We start from the raw sequence: 14,525 nt of genomic DNA on the forward strand, positions 1-14,525 counted from the left end.
ATGTTGCAGCAGACTGGCAGACCTGCTTCTCATGTACAGTTTCCGCTTGCCCAAATTATTGCCTAAGAGGAGTTTCATGTTCTACTGACTCGGAATGTCAGAAAGAGCAGATAGTGGTACAATTTCTAACCTTGCCATGAAGGTAAAAAGGCAAAGCTATCCCTGTAACAGGCCGTAGAGGCCCATAGGGTTGTGAGACGTCTAGGCTCCCATATTTTCTACACGTTGCAGGTGTCAGCCTTACTCTCCGGCCGGTCTTTACCCCCAGGAAGATTAATGGTACTCATTTCTGTTAGAGGCTCAATCGACTCCAGGGTCATAGTGCGGCTGGAAGGATTAGATCAATTGAAAAAATTTAACTCCTCCATCGGGAATCGAACCTGTAACCTTCCGGCTTATAGCATAGTGCCTCAACCAACTAGGCTGCCGCGTGCCCCTTTACTATGGCAGTGAATATTAAGATGGCTGTTTCTGTCCCCCAGTGACAGGGTGCCCCAGGAACCGGGTTCTCTTTTCGCCGCCGTCTGCGGTTTAAATATTAACAGTTACAATTATTCCTGCTGGTTATAAAACGGTCCTGAAAACAGAAGCAATCCACGTGATTAAATTATTTAAGTACATTCGGAGCTTTGTGCATGTATCTGCCTCACTGCGACACTTCCAGTGACACATCCATCCTTCGTACTTTATTGTCCATAATTGAGCAGTAACGCGATGATGGGCCCCTTCCAGTCCTTTTGACAGCTGACGCCTATGAGTTCAGCAGGAGGAACAGACAGCCTTTTCGTGGGACTGTTGTCCACCGCATCCTCTTTTGCACTCTTCTTTTTTTCTTTGTGGGAGAGGAAGTGATGTTTAAACGGTAGGTCCTGCCTGAACGAGCGCCTTTCTCAACGCGGTTTCCCACATAATGACGATTTAACGAGATGTTTTTGTAGCCTTGTCGCTGTTAACACTACATCTACTGCTAATGGCTCTTAGCCCAGTTTGGGTCTTCACCGCTTCCAAAATATTATTTCTTTTTCGGGTTCTCAATTTTGGAAAGTTTTACGGGATCAGGATGCAGTAGCGTTGTTGAAGCACTATGCTACAAGCTGGAAGGTCGCGGGTTCGATTTCTTTGAGGTCATTGGATTTTTCAATTGACCTAATTCTTCCAGCCCCACTATGGCCTTGGGGTCGACTCAGCCTCTAACAGAAATGAGTATCAGAAATCTTCCTGTAGGGTAAAGGGCGGCCGACGCGTAAGGCTGACACCGCCATCTGTGAGCCGATGGTCTAGAAAATGTGGGAGCCTCGATGTCTCTTACAGGGAAAGTTTTACTTAAGCCTAATCGAGCAACTTGCTGGAGGGGCACAGATTTTCTGTCAGAGTTTCCCCCCTTAGCCAAATAATCACGTTTTAGGGCGCCAGACACTCGGCCTTCCCCTCACTCCTATCTGCTACATTCCATGCTCTCACCATGAAATGCACCCAGAGCCATCTCTCGGAGGCGGGACGTCAGATTTGCTGGCAGACTCGGCTTTTCTCACAATTTAGTAAGCAGCACCTACTGGCATCGGCGTTCCCTCTGCGAGACCCATACCAGCATGGTGCAGCTGGCAGGATTAGGTCAATTGAAATATCCAGTGACCTCTTCGGGAATCAAACCAGCTACCTTCCGGTTTGTAGCATAGCTGGACTTGACATGCAGTCACTTATTGAGAACTCTCATTTCTACAGAACAGGGGAGCATTTCCCATTCCACGCTTCAGAAAACCTGGTAACAGGCCAAGAGGTTTAGAATTTTGCTACAGTAAACAAAGATTTAACTCATGCATATTCAGATGACAACATTTCTGTTGAGGCAGAACTTACTAATACTCTCTCGCTAATTAGGGAAACGTGTAGAGCCAGTCTGTCTGTAACAGATCCTACACAGTGCATTAATGAGGCAGTTTCATGCCTAATAATAAATGGAGCTGACTATAACAGTGAAGAAGTTCTAACAGACAAATTAATCTACACTGTATCCAAGTGCGTGACCTACACTCCATTAACCATGAACATAAAGCAAGAAAAATGATTTGATGTTCTCAAGGTTACTTCTATCTTCTGGGATGTGACGTCACCTAATTTCTTAGCTATGTGCCCTGAAGACGGAAACAGCTGGTTTCTGTGCAAATTTCACCCCGTAACACCCAAGGCAACACTAATTTCCATGAAGAAAGTAATTCCCCGGCGAAGTTCGAGGTAATATCTAATATATTTTGACATATTTCCTTATAGCATCTGCGTGACTAATAATATATAAAAAACAGTCCATATATTTTCACGTGTTTATGGCTCCGTGACTAATAATAACGGGGTTTGGATTGCATTTATTAACACCTTCTCTTATAATCTCTCTTATTCACAATCGGTTATAGCCTATCGCTACTCTACCCACTTCACAAATCACTAGGACACGCTAAGTCTTCTCAGTCTTCAATAGTCGTATCCTGGCAACGGATTTATAACAGTCTTATGCTAAGCCTTCTCTTCACAGACTGACTTTCAACAGACAACTGAACAGAACATAAATACGACTGGACTGACAACTATTGTTGGCTTCTCCTTATATAGTCTCGGGTCGGACCACAACACAGAAAACACATCCGTTGTTTAACAATGCATATATACGAACCATATAGAAAACGCCTCTTGCGACACCGGTTTTTCTATTGTTGTATTTAGAGCGTCGTTGCATAGCAACGGAAGTTATCCGATCCTGCCCACATATTCATTGAAGCGGCAATGTGTTTACCGGGTCGTTGCCTAGAAATGGGTCTACATATCACAATAATGTTGCTAAACACGTTTTCAATTAATGGAAGGCACATGGATAGTTAATTAATTAAGCACCAAGGCATGATGGTGTATAGGAGAGTGGAGGTATACCTCTACATTAGATAGAAATGAGTGGTAACAATCACACCCCGACCGCCTTACCTTCGGAGAAAGAGCCCCCCCCCGTATTGGAGGCTGGGTGAGCCTCGGAGCGAGTCTGGACCCTTTGAAGAAGAGAATAATTTTTTGTCCCTGCTGAAAATCGAATTCCGATTTCTAGGCCGTCCACGTAGCAGTCGCCACAGCCACTCAGCTCGCCCCACTCCGAACTTCCTTTGATGGGTTACATCTTCTGGGCTGTTCCCATTCAGAATTACGTACATGTACAAGGTAAAATAAACCATATTGAACGTCCAGATTTAAAGGATATTATGGCGCGTAGACCCGTTGCTGGGCACAGACCTCGAAACAAACAAAGAATACGGCCATTTCTAGGCAACGGATTGGTACACACGCATAAAATAATAAAGGAACTACTGAAAGCGGTATTTTCTATTGGGTCCGCCCTCAGGCTATATAACAGGACTCCAGGTCAGCAGAGAGAATAACTTGAAGGGAGTTGAAAGTTGAGTTGAGCTCTGCAAGGGAGGCTGAGAAGAGATAGCACTGCAGTAAGGTGACAGTTGGCAGTTGAAGGAATTGGCGAGAATTCTGCACGGGCGGCTGTGACAAGAGGACCTGAGCTCGGGAAGCAAAAAAATCTTCACTGTTAGAAGCAGTTGCTGGGGAACGGCTGGAGGCTGGAAAATGCTTAGAGGGTGCTGTAGTGATTAAAGTGTGGGGGTTAGCGATAGCTCTGTGTTACATATAGTTCCGAGTGATGTCAATAAATCCAATCTCTTATCCATACCCCGTCTATATTCACACACACACACCTAAATCGTGATAATATGTTTTACGTTCTTTCAATATCTACGGATCTCTATACCAATTCTGAAATGTATTAAAAATGCAAAGTTCATGTCTAAAACACGCAACAACACTCCTATATGTATATATTATTAAGCTCAGATTTGTAATACCGTTCAGAACTGGTAAACGCCCTTGACGATGCGAAACAGCACAAACCTGGGGACTGTAAATGATCACTTTTTGTTTAAGTATACATGTTTTATGGTTCCTATTAATTTGAATTTTTAAACGTACAATCGTATAAAATGTATATGACGTACAAGTCTACGATCACGTATACACTCTCATAAACTGGCATATAAAGTAAAGCTATCCCTGTACCAGGCCGTGAAGGCCCACAGGGTTGTGAGACGTCGAGGGTCCCACATTATCTAGACAATCGGCTCAAAGATGGCGGTAAGGCTGTCAGCCTTACGCGCCGGCCGCGCTTTACTCCCAGGACAATTATTTAATTAATTCCTGGTACTCATTTCTGTTAGAGGCTGAGTCGACCCCAGGGGCATAGTGGGGCTGGACTTGAACCCGCGACCTTCCGGCTTGTAGCATAGCCCCCCATAAACTGGCCTATGGATCAAACATCCACGTACGTTAGTCTGTAAATTTCCAAATAGACCTCTAATTACCTAACTAATTGCACGGGAGTCCCTCTTGAGAAGCTAGTAGTTCCTCAGCTTGTCATAAAATTCCCAGAATTTAACGGAACTTGAAGGTTCGTTGCCGTATTCACAAGAGCCCGACATTGGTCCCTATCCAGCCCACACTGTCAGATTTCATTCTTTTAAGATTCATTTTAATATCATATTTCATCTATTCCTAGTTCTTCCAAATATAATGGGCAGAATGGAGAGTTTTAGCATGTTAAAGCAGGTGGTTCGTATAGTTACCACTAAGCTTTACAGGTTTAAGGAACAAGTGAAACTGATGTGTCATTAAATAACAAGGAAGAATTACTTCTCAGATTTCGTTTGTGGAAATAGCATGAGCTCAGTTACAGTATGTCTTCTGATTGGGGTTAATTGTGTGTTACTGTCTTCACAGACTGTCATTACGTCCAATTTATTGCTTAGCGCTATGGGAATTCAGCTTGCTTCACAACATGATGACACACAACAAGTTCTCGTCTTGACTTCTTTTACTGGACTTATGGGTAAATTGCCTGTGGCCTGTTCCGACCTCCAACCATCATCTTCTGCATCTATTGAGATCTCGTCTTCCTCTATAGCAGTAGTTTTCAAAATATAGTTCGCGAGCACTTGCAGATATAAGAAATGTTTCGAAAAATTCGACAGAAAAATTCTAAATGCTTGCCTCAAGAAGGAATTTGAAACTAAAGGAGGACGAATTGAGTCGGTTTTTAAAGTATCATTCGGTCCGTAAATTTACGGCTCACCTACATACGATATTGATATTTCTTCTATGATCGGTTGTTTCAAAAATATCTTTCGACAACCAAAGATTACGGTGTTCAAGGATGAGACGCCATCTTGTTTGTTCGGTAGGTGCTAACGTAACGGAGATTCTAGTCTGAAGATGGAGGTAACAGGTTTCTCTGAACTAAACTAGACGGTGTCACAGCTGAAATGGCCCCAATTTTAACCATCACCGCAGTGAGAATCTCAAATTTCAAATCAAAATGAGAAAACGGGGGCACATAACACGAGTGGGGCGGAAGATAAATATTTATAAAATTCAAAAAAATAAATGACGTAACAGACTGCGTCACTAATTGTTGATGACGCATTCCTGTTCCCTTAGTAGACGGAATATAGACGGTGAGTAGACAACTGACGCTCCGGCCGCTAGTAACCTCCATGAAGACCCGGTGAGACAGCGTGGGCAAACCAAGACGCCGGTTCTGGGGGCACAATTTTAAGGGCCCAATTTTACAAACTAGTTTTTGTTAAAAAAAAGGTAAAACTATCCCTGTAACAGACCGTGAATGCGCATAAGGTTGTGAGACGTCGAGGCTCCCACATTTTCTAGACAATCGGCTCACAGATGGCGTTGAGGTTGTCAGCCTTACGCGCCGGCCGCCCTTTACAACCAAGGAAGATTCCTGGTACTCATTTCTGTTAGAGGCTGAGTCGACCACAAAATTAGTTAAATTGAAAGAAAAAAAGTCCAATGACCTCATCGGGAATCGAACCCGAGACCTTCCGGCTTTTAGCATAATGCGATGTTTTGTTCAACGGAAATTTATTTCGTCATTTCTGTCATGGCCATTAATTGGTAGTAATCTAAACGGGTTATATCACAATTTAAATAAAATAATTTTAAAAACTAACAGGACCTGTGAGATTTCTTCAGAATATCGAGAAAATTTCGTGTTATTAATTGTGACGAAGCTTGGAGAAATTTGATCTGTTAACTGAAAGGGGGCGGGTGGAAATTCCCGTCTCGTGAGGCGGTATTTGGACTTGTTCTGCCGTGGGTGTCGATAAGTACTGTTTGTATATCACCTGTCTCATTAACATGCGAGGTACAGCACGCACTCACGGCCTCTCCCTGATACATCCCCGCTGTTATTTATACAGCGAGTAGGGGCGGTCTGTCGCCAGATCAGACCTCACTCCTTCTGTTTGAGGACCGAGAGAACCATCAGAACGTGCAGGCCACTGCCATATGGTCCGGTGTGCGTTAAAATGACTCTCATAGCAGTCAGACGCTTCACTACCTGTCATTGGGCACGATCCTGAGCCAGTTTTATCCCCTCTTCCATTCACACAACCCACGCACATATGTAAGCTTCGATGTTATCACAGCGGTGCCTGCTAAAATGTAGCAAGTTGTAGCCTGATATAAAGAAGTTTCGGAGTAACTTTCTCTGAGTGTAGAAAATCATGTTTCGGTGAACCTTCTGCACCTATCTTCAGGGTAGAAGTACATTTAGTATAACGTATTTACGCATGTATAGGCCGCACATTTTTTGCCAAAAATTCAAGACGAAAACTGGGGTGCGGCTTATATTCGAAATATTCGAAATCACACTTCATTTAAAAAAATTATATTCATAATTAGTAATACAGGGTGTTCTACTCCTGAAATAATATTCCAAGAAAATTATTTTTTCTATAATTTCTGTCTGAAAATTGTGCTGCGGCCTATACACGCACGCGGCCTATACATGCGTAAATACGGTATTTGAAAGAAACCTACTGCCACCATCTTCTTCGGAGTTTCCTGTTGTCTCCGTAACAGAATAAGTTTCGGAGGAATCTACTACATCCATCTTCGGGATAGAATAGTAGGCTGCAGGATACTCCGAAACGTCGGAAACCCTACATCAGGCTACACCCCCCAGAAGATAGTCCTCGCCGGGAGAACCCATGAATCCGTATATCCAGTTCCGAGGACAAGAGTACCTATACATTTACCTCGTCGCTAGCTGCTCTTCCTGGCATGGTGCTTAGGCACAGGGGTGCGATTTACTTTATGAGGGTTAGGGTCTCTTCAACTCTGAATGTGTCAAACCCAACATTTAACTAACTTTTAGTAAGGACTGTCATTCGCTTTGTGTTTTATGCAAGGCATGCAAGATGCTGTACCCTGGATGCTTCCTCCTACTGTATATAATCGTAATTCTGGATTCAGAACACCCTCCCCCACGCCCACGCCCTGCTTCCTCTCATTTCCGCCAGGCCGCTAACAACCCCTAGCGGCTGCAACAGAGAGAGATTAGCCCTGAAGCTGCCGGCAAGACAATGGCGCTAATGAACATGACAACTTGAGAACGGTTTTGAGGGGGGAAGAGTGTGTTGATAAGAATAAAAAAATGCATGTATCGGAATTCATTAGATGCGGAAAGCATGTGGAATAGAAGAAGGGTAGAGAAATGAACGTAAGAAAAGATAATTTCGGCATTGCTTTCAGTTTCCATGTGTTTGTTATTGATGTCGATTCTACTTTGTTTTATTCGGAACGAACATATGCTATTCTATTGTTGTTCATTTTTGAAACCCACGTTTGTCCTAGGGAAATAATATACCCATACGAAATCAGCCATATACTGTGACTAAAATATCTTTGAAAATATGACGTCATTAGATAGCGACGTACAAAGTTACGTCTTAATTATAAATTTACTAGGTTCTTTCTTCAGTAGCTAACAGATCCTTTGAAAATGTGACACATTTCAAATGTCTGGGAATGACAGTAACAACTCAAAATTTGGTTCAGAGGAAATTAAGACGAAATTGATTTCGGGTAATGCTTGCTACCATTCAGTCCAGAAGTTTTGTCTTCTCGTCTGCTGTCTAAAAACATAAAAATGATTATATACAAAACTATTATTCTGCCTGTTGTTTTCTATGGGTGTGGAACTTGGTCTCTGACATTAAGGGAGGAACATAGACTGCGGGTGTTTGAGAACAGGGTGTTGAGGAGAATATTTGGACCGAAGAGGGATGAAGTGACAGGAGGTTGGAGAAAACTGCATAATGAGGAACTTCATAACTTGTACTCTTCTCCAAGTATAGTTAGAATGATCAAGTCAAGGAGACTGAGATGGGCGGGGCATGTAGCACGCATGGGGTGAGAAGACAAATGCACACACGGTTTTGGTTGGAAAGTCTGAAGTAAAGATGTTTTAGACAGACTGTCAGTTAATATTTCGGGCTGTGTTTCATTTGTTATTTGAACGGAAGGAACGAGGCCACTCGTTTCGTCTCCGAAATTACTAAACTTGTTTCGTTGATTACAATCGGTCCTTACAGTGCAAAATCAATTCACTGTTTGTTGTCGATTGAAAACATTTAACACTTTAAGGATACAAAAGTAAACCAAGGAAGGATCCTTCAAAATGGAATCAATACGTCACTTAACTTTCACCAGAATAGTTTTCGTGGTACCCCAGAAGATTTATCTATACGTATGTGGCTCTACAACCCTTGTGGACCTTGGCCGATTTGCAGTTTCTCGGTATATGTATAGTCGGTAGGACTCCTTGGACGGGGATCAGCCCGTCGCAAGGCCGCTACCTACACACTGAACAACATGAACACAGAATAAAGGCATACACACACCAAACATCTATGCCACAATTTGAATTCGAACCCACGATCCCAGTGTTCTAGCGGGCGAAGACTTTTCATGCCTGAGGCCGAACGGCCACTGGGATCGGTATCCCAGAAAACAGAACTCCAAAGGCGCGTCCACATTACTCGTGCTCGTGCTCGTGCTCGTGGGGATACTCGTCTGGCTTTTACTTGTGCCCGTAAATCTTCGTCCACACTACTTCAGTTGCTCGCCAGGCTTCGGCGCGTGAGGATCCGTATATTTACTCGTAGTGTGTATAGGCTGTAGTCGTATTTTAGTTTATTGGCTATAGTTTTTAAATTAAAAATTTGCTTGTCTCGTGACTTGTCATGTCGTCCACATTACTCGCGAGCATACCGAGTCACACGAGCACGAGTAAGATGATCCTCAGAGGGCCACGATGCCTGAATACACGGGGGGTTTCTTTCGCAAAATTTGCCTGCTCTATAAATACTGCACCCTGAAAGATGTTTTAGACCAGGGATGGACAAACTTTATTGCAGAAGTGACAGATTAGGCGTGACAAGTGTTTTGCCCGACCTCATTTCAGGAATAAATTTTGGACAAAAACAATGGAATAAATGTATGATCTGAGGTAGTCACAGCGATGGTTATGAATTCTATCTTCTGGGATGTAACGCAGTGTAGTCCATTGAAGGTACCTTTTCCAGCTGCTCCACGCTGGTTTCTTCCTTGGCTTATTCTTCAACACTGAAGATGGAGGCGACATGTTCCTCCGAAACGTCGGTTGACTTTCAACGGACTATAAGGCGTTATATCACAGAAGATAAAATTCTTATATGGAATAAATATCCGCGCAAGTCACATAATATAAACTTCTTACTTTCCTGTGGACAGTACGCAACACACTGCGTGGGAAATTGGAAAATAAAAGTCGAAATTTTATAATAGCTCCGAAAGCAGGAAAATAAGCTCTCGTGGGCCTGATCTGGATTGAAAGTTGTCGTTTTTGGATGGCCTTAAATTTTTCATCAATAAGCCAACACAAAATATCCAGTCATAATATTAGTGTATCATTTGAAATATCAGTTTCCAAGTGATCATGGTCAATTTCCGCGTTACTGAAAGCGTGTATAAACAATATCGTCGCAGCTACGTAGCGAAATGTTCTCTACGGACCTCTGTTCTTTTGCTTTACATGCTAACAACTTAATTAACAAGTCAAAAATTCACAATCGTCTCTGTCATGTTGATGTTTGCTCAGTAAACTGAACAAATTCGGCAGTCCAACGGGTAAACAGTCACAAACTGTGAAGCGCATGCCAGCAGAGACAATTCATCATTAAACGCACCTCAAACGAGAAGATTCGTGCTACACTGCAGCCTACTTAAGGTAAATATTTGGGATGTCGAGCTTCTCCAAAATCCCTACGCAGTAACGTTGATATTAACCTGCTAGAAGCTGCCACCCCGGGTTATCTGAGACAATAAGCTAAAGTCTGGGTGGGGCCCAGAGCCGGTCTGGAAAAATCTTGTGCCCCTGACGGGTATTGAAATCCAACTCCTCAGCTGCCCAGCCCGAATATTTCTTATGACTTTTGTAATTGATTAAACATCATCAAATATAGCAAGGAATATCAACCCGTGACACAAGAGCTCTATTGAAATTTTAAACGATATCTCACATTATCCTAAAAGATTTCACATTGTAATAAATGTTCAGTTATTCTCAATAAAATGCAAGAAATCTGCTATTTTTGGTAGGCCTAATGGGTTTCACTCGTGAAGTTGCAACACCCACGGTTCTCTTTGTCCCAGCTTTTTTGCATATTAACATGCGTAATGAGACTTTTCATGGGTTTGAAATGATGACGTTACTTCACTCCATGGTTCTAGTCCGCAAGCGAATTATACCGACCGAGCGACCGCAACTTGTCGGCGAAGTTAGTGCCAACCTTAGCGGATAGCCAGAAACTCTGATCACTAGACCACAGAGGCGGTCGACGTTACTTAATGAGAATCAAATTTCATTCTGTAGTAAAACATAGCATTCCTAAATTAGGGTCTATTAAAGCGGTGCTATCCCTAAGATATAATACACAAAATGGGAAAGAAAATTCGCTGTTTCGACCCAAATTCCGGTACATAAATTAGTGACATGATGAAAATATCGTGACTAATTTCTGAGTCAGATTTCTCTTACGTTACCAAAACCTAATTGAAAATCGTAAACCTTACGCTTATCCAGGGGCACACGGTAGCGTAGTTGGTTGAGGCACTATGCTGCAAGCCCGGAGGTCGCGGGTTGGTTTCCCGGTAAGGTTATTGGATTTTTCGATTGACCTAATCCTTCCAACTGCATTATGGCCATGGGGTCCACTCAGACTCTTAAGAGAAATGAGTACCACGAATCTTCCTGGGGGTAAAGGGCGGCCGGTGCGTAAGGCTGACAACCTCACCGCCATCTGTGAACCGATTGTCTAGAAAATGTGTGAGCCTCGACGTCTCTCAACCCTATGGACCTCCACGGTCAGTTGCAGGGATATCTACACTGCAATAATGAAATCTAAAAAAACCAGAGCACAAATAAAATTTCGTTGTGTTCTTCGTTGCTACGCTGTGTATTCGAATAGAAGTTTACAGACGTTTCGGAGAAGAATATTTCTTCCATCTTCGGGAAAGAAGTCACGCGCTCAGGGAACACAGACTAGACAGGGAAATAAAATAAGGTTTTAGGATGGGCATTGATGGACCAGTAGGAACTGGGACACTTCAATCCTAAAAATTGGAGGCAATACAATCCTCTGAAATGTAGGTAAATTTTGGCAGATTTCAAGACGGTACTTTTAATATTTATCGCTGTGAGAACTTCTGGTCACGCAAAAAAAAAAAATCCGTGAATTTTGTACAAGCAGGTCCTGTACCTCAGTTTTTCTAGTTACACAGACACTCATAGAAATTTATGTAAACCGTGTCTAAAACATTTTTGAGGGTCCGTCATAGTCAGACAGTGACAGATATACTTACGTCATTAGAAATATGATATAGTATATCATCAAAAACTCAGTACCAGAGATCTTGTTAAAATGCACACGGGTTTTCTACCGCGAAAATTGTCTACTTAAAAGAATTATGACGTAAGCTCGAAGATGTTTTAGACAGAGTATAAGAGCAGTTTAGCGTCACCTTACCTCTCTTCTGACGAGACACAGAAATCAGTTTCTTAATATGCAGTCCAATTAACAAAACAAATGTGGCACAAAAATATTTCCCAGCACTAAAACATCCGTTATGTTGGAAGGCACTAATGCGATAATGTTGATATTCTAATTTATTATTAACGACGTGGTTAAAGTAAACGTGTCTTCCTTCCCCCTAATAGCAGCGCGGGTGCTAACTGGCTACTGACACTTTTACGCCTGTTTACCGCAAGAGTTCCTCCTTGTCTACCTCCACACGGTTGGGACGCGACTGTGAAACGGTTGTCTGAGCCTGAAGGCTGTAACAAGGAGAAGGGAAAGGAAGTGGTGGGAGGGGGGCGGGGAGGAGGGTTCCATGACGTGATATTTTGTAGCTTGTCACACTATTTCTTGTTTTATTTTCAAAGATGACAAACCCTTTAGTGAAGTACCGTAGGTCTGTTTAGAATTGTGTTGTCAGAACGAAAGAATAACTGGAAGGCGAAACTGAGAATATGCAAAACATTTTAGAGGCTCAATCAGTATCATCACACTGTAATGTTCTGCAGGTGAGGTTATCGTTAGAAAGTTAGTAGTTTCTGTTACATCAAACACCGGGAACCAAAATCCCAATACCGGAGATTTTCGTTGACCACACAGGGACTTTTCTTTCTAAGGTTGCCTGCTCAATCTTGGATATGTATTACTTACTTACTCATGGAGCTGAGCCCTTCTGGAGGAGGGGCCAATTCTGCAGCTACTCAAGAATTTCCCAGCATTTTATGGAACCCGAAGGTTCACAAGAGCCCTCCACTGGTCCCTATCCTGAGCCAGATCTATCCAATCCATATCATCCCATCCGATCTCTCTAAGACCCATTCTAATATTGTCCACCCACCTACGCCTTGGTCTTCCCTGTGGTTTCTTTCCTTCTGGCTTTCCCACCAATATCCTATACGCATTCCTCGTCTCCCCCATTCGTGCTACATGACCTGCCCACCTCATCCTCCTTGACTTGATCATTCTAATCATACTTGGAGAAGAGTACAAGTTATGAAGCTCCTCATTATGCAGTTTTCTCCGACCTCCTGTCACTTCATCTCTCTTCATTCCAAATATTCTCCTCAACGTCCTCAGTCTATGTTCCTCCCTTAACGTCAGAGACCAAGTTTCACACCCATACAGAACCACAGGCAAAATTATAGTTTTGTGTATTCTAATTTTTATGTTTTTAGACAACAGACGAGAAGACAAAAGGTTCTGAACTGAGTGGTAGCAAACATTACCCGAGTTCAATCCCCTCTTAATTTCCTCCTGAATCAGGTTTCGATCTTTTATCGTTGTTCCCAAATATCTGAACTGTGCCACATTTTCAAAACATCTGTTTCCTATCTTTATGTCAAGATCCTTAGATATGTATTAGAAACTTCAAATCAAAGATATCTAAAAAGTTATTCGTGGGCCCTTTTGCATGAGCATGAAGAAAAAACTAAAATATATTTTGTTTCCATCACAAAGATTAACCGATAAATTATCTTCAGAGGGGAAAAAAATTCTATTCAAGCTGAGAAATATAAGAAACACATGAACATATTTCGTTGGCAAAAATGCAGAGTTATTTAATATTAAATGACGTATACTCGTACAGTCACGTGAACAATAAATATTCATTATATTATATTTTCAACGTATTTTCGATATTCAAACGGCGCTGGGAAATTCAGACGTATGCACACAGGAACTTTTCTTTCGTAATGTTGCCTACACATACTATGATGTATACTGGCTCGTCGAGTAGATGGACTTTACGATGTACAATTAAGGATGTTTCAGACAGATATTTTACGTCCACTGTTTACTCTCTGATATATATAGTGCCAGAAATGACGCATCGTTAAAAAGATAAAAGAATTAAGTCTAATTTAAATTAATCTGAAACTGTAAAATGTAATTATCATGAAAGTATTTTCGGAAATTGACATTGCGAACGTAAGCATTGAAGACAATACGACCACGAGAGGAAGGGTGACGCTGTATTTAGAGGTACATGGATACTCCAGTTAAGGTCAACAGACAGACAGACAGACGTTTAATACCGTCACATGAATATGAGATGTTCGTAACCCAGAACATAAAAATACTGGACCACAAAAAAGAAAGAGGCCTCGGTGAAACTAATGTACATTGTCTCGAGTAGGATTCGAACCCACGATCCCAACGTTCGAGCGAGCGAAGACAGTGCTTGCCTTAGACCGTGCGGCCACTGTGACCGGCAAGTTTTCCCTCTATCTAATTAATTAAACGCCATATAAGCTACTGCCTGGACAAGTGGTTAGTAGGGGTTCAGAACTACTCTGGGGCCCATTCAACTTCCCATCCAATGGTCAATGGAGAGTTATTTCCCCTGAGTAAAGCAGTAGAAGAGTGAAGCTGATCAATCACCTACATCTACTGCGGACGTTAAGAACTCGTGGATACCTCCACTCTCCCATACACCTTCATGTCGTGGTGTTCAACTGATTAAGCCCAGAGATAATTTTGTTTTACATTTAGCACTCTGAAGAAGTATAT

General features: G+C 42.3%; 1 protein-coding gene across 3 annotated transcripts in view; it reads right to left on the reverse strand.

Moving 5' to 3' along the window:
- Positions 1–14,525, reverse strand: part of LOC111862450 (frizzled-2) — a 99,990-nt gene that overhangs the window by 12,623 nt on the left and 72,842 nt on the right. The window contains exon 1 of one of the 3 annotated variants that reach the window (XM_023847855.2): positions 11,967–12,041. The exons of the other annotated variants lie outside the window; for them this stretch is intronic. The gene's annotated coding sequence lies outside the window, so the exon portion shown is untranslated. Of the gene's footprint in view, positions 1–11,966; positions 12,042–14,525 lie in introns of those variants that run through there. 3 annotated transcript variants of the gene reach the window in all.

This window comes from Cryptotermes secundus, unplaced genomic scaffold, assembly GCF_002891405.2.
Source record: "Cryptotermes secundus unplaced genomic scaffold, Csec_1.0 scaffold816, whole genome shotgun sequence".
In the NCBI taxonomy this organism is placed as follows: domain Eukaryota; kingdom Metazoa; phylum Arthropoda; class Insecta; order Blattodea; family Kalotermitidae; genus Cryptotermes; species Cryptotermes secundus.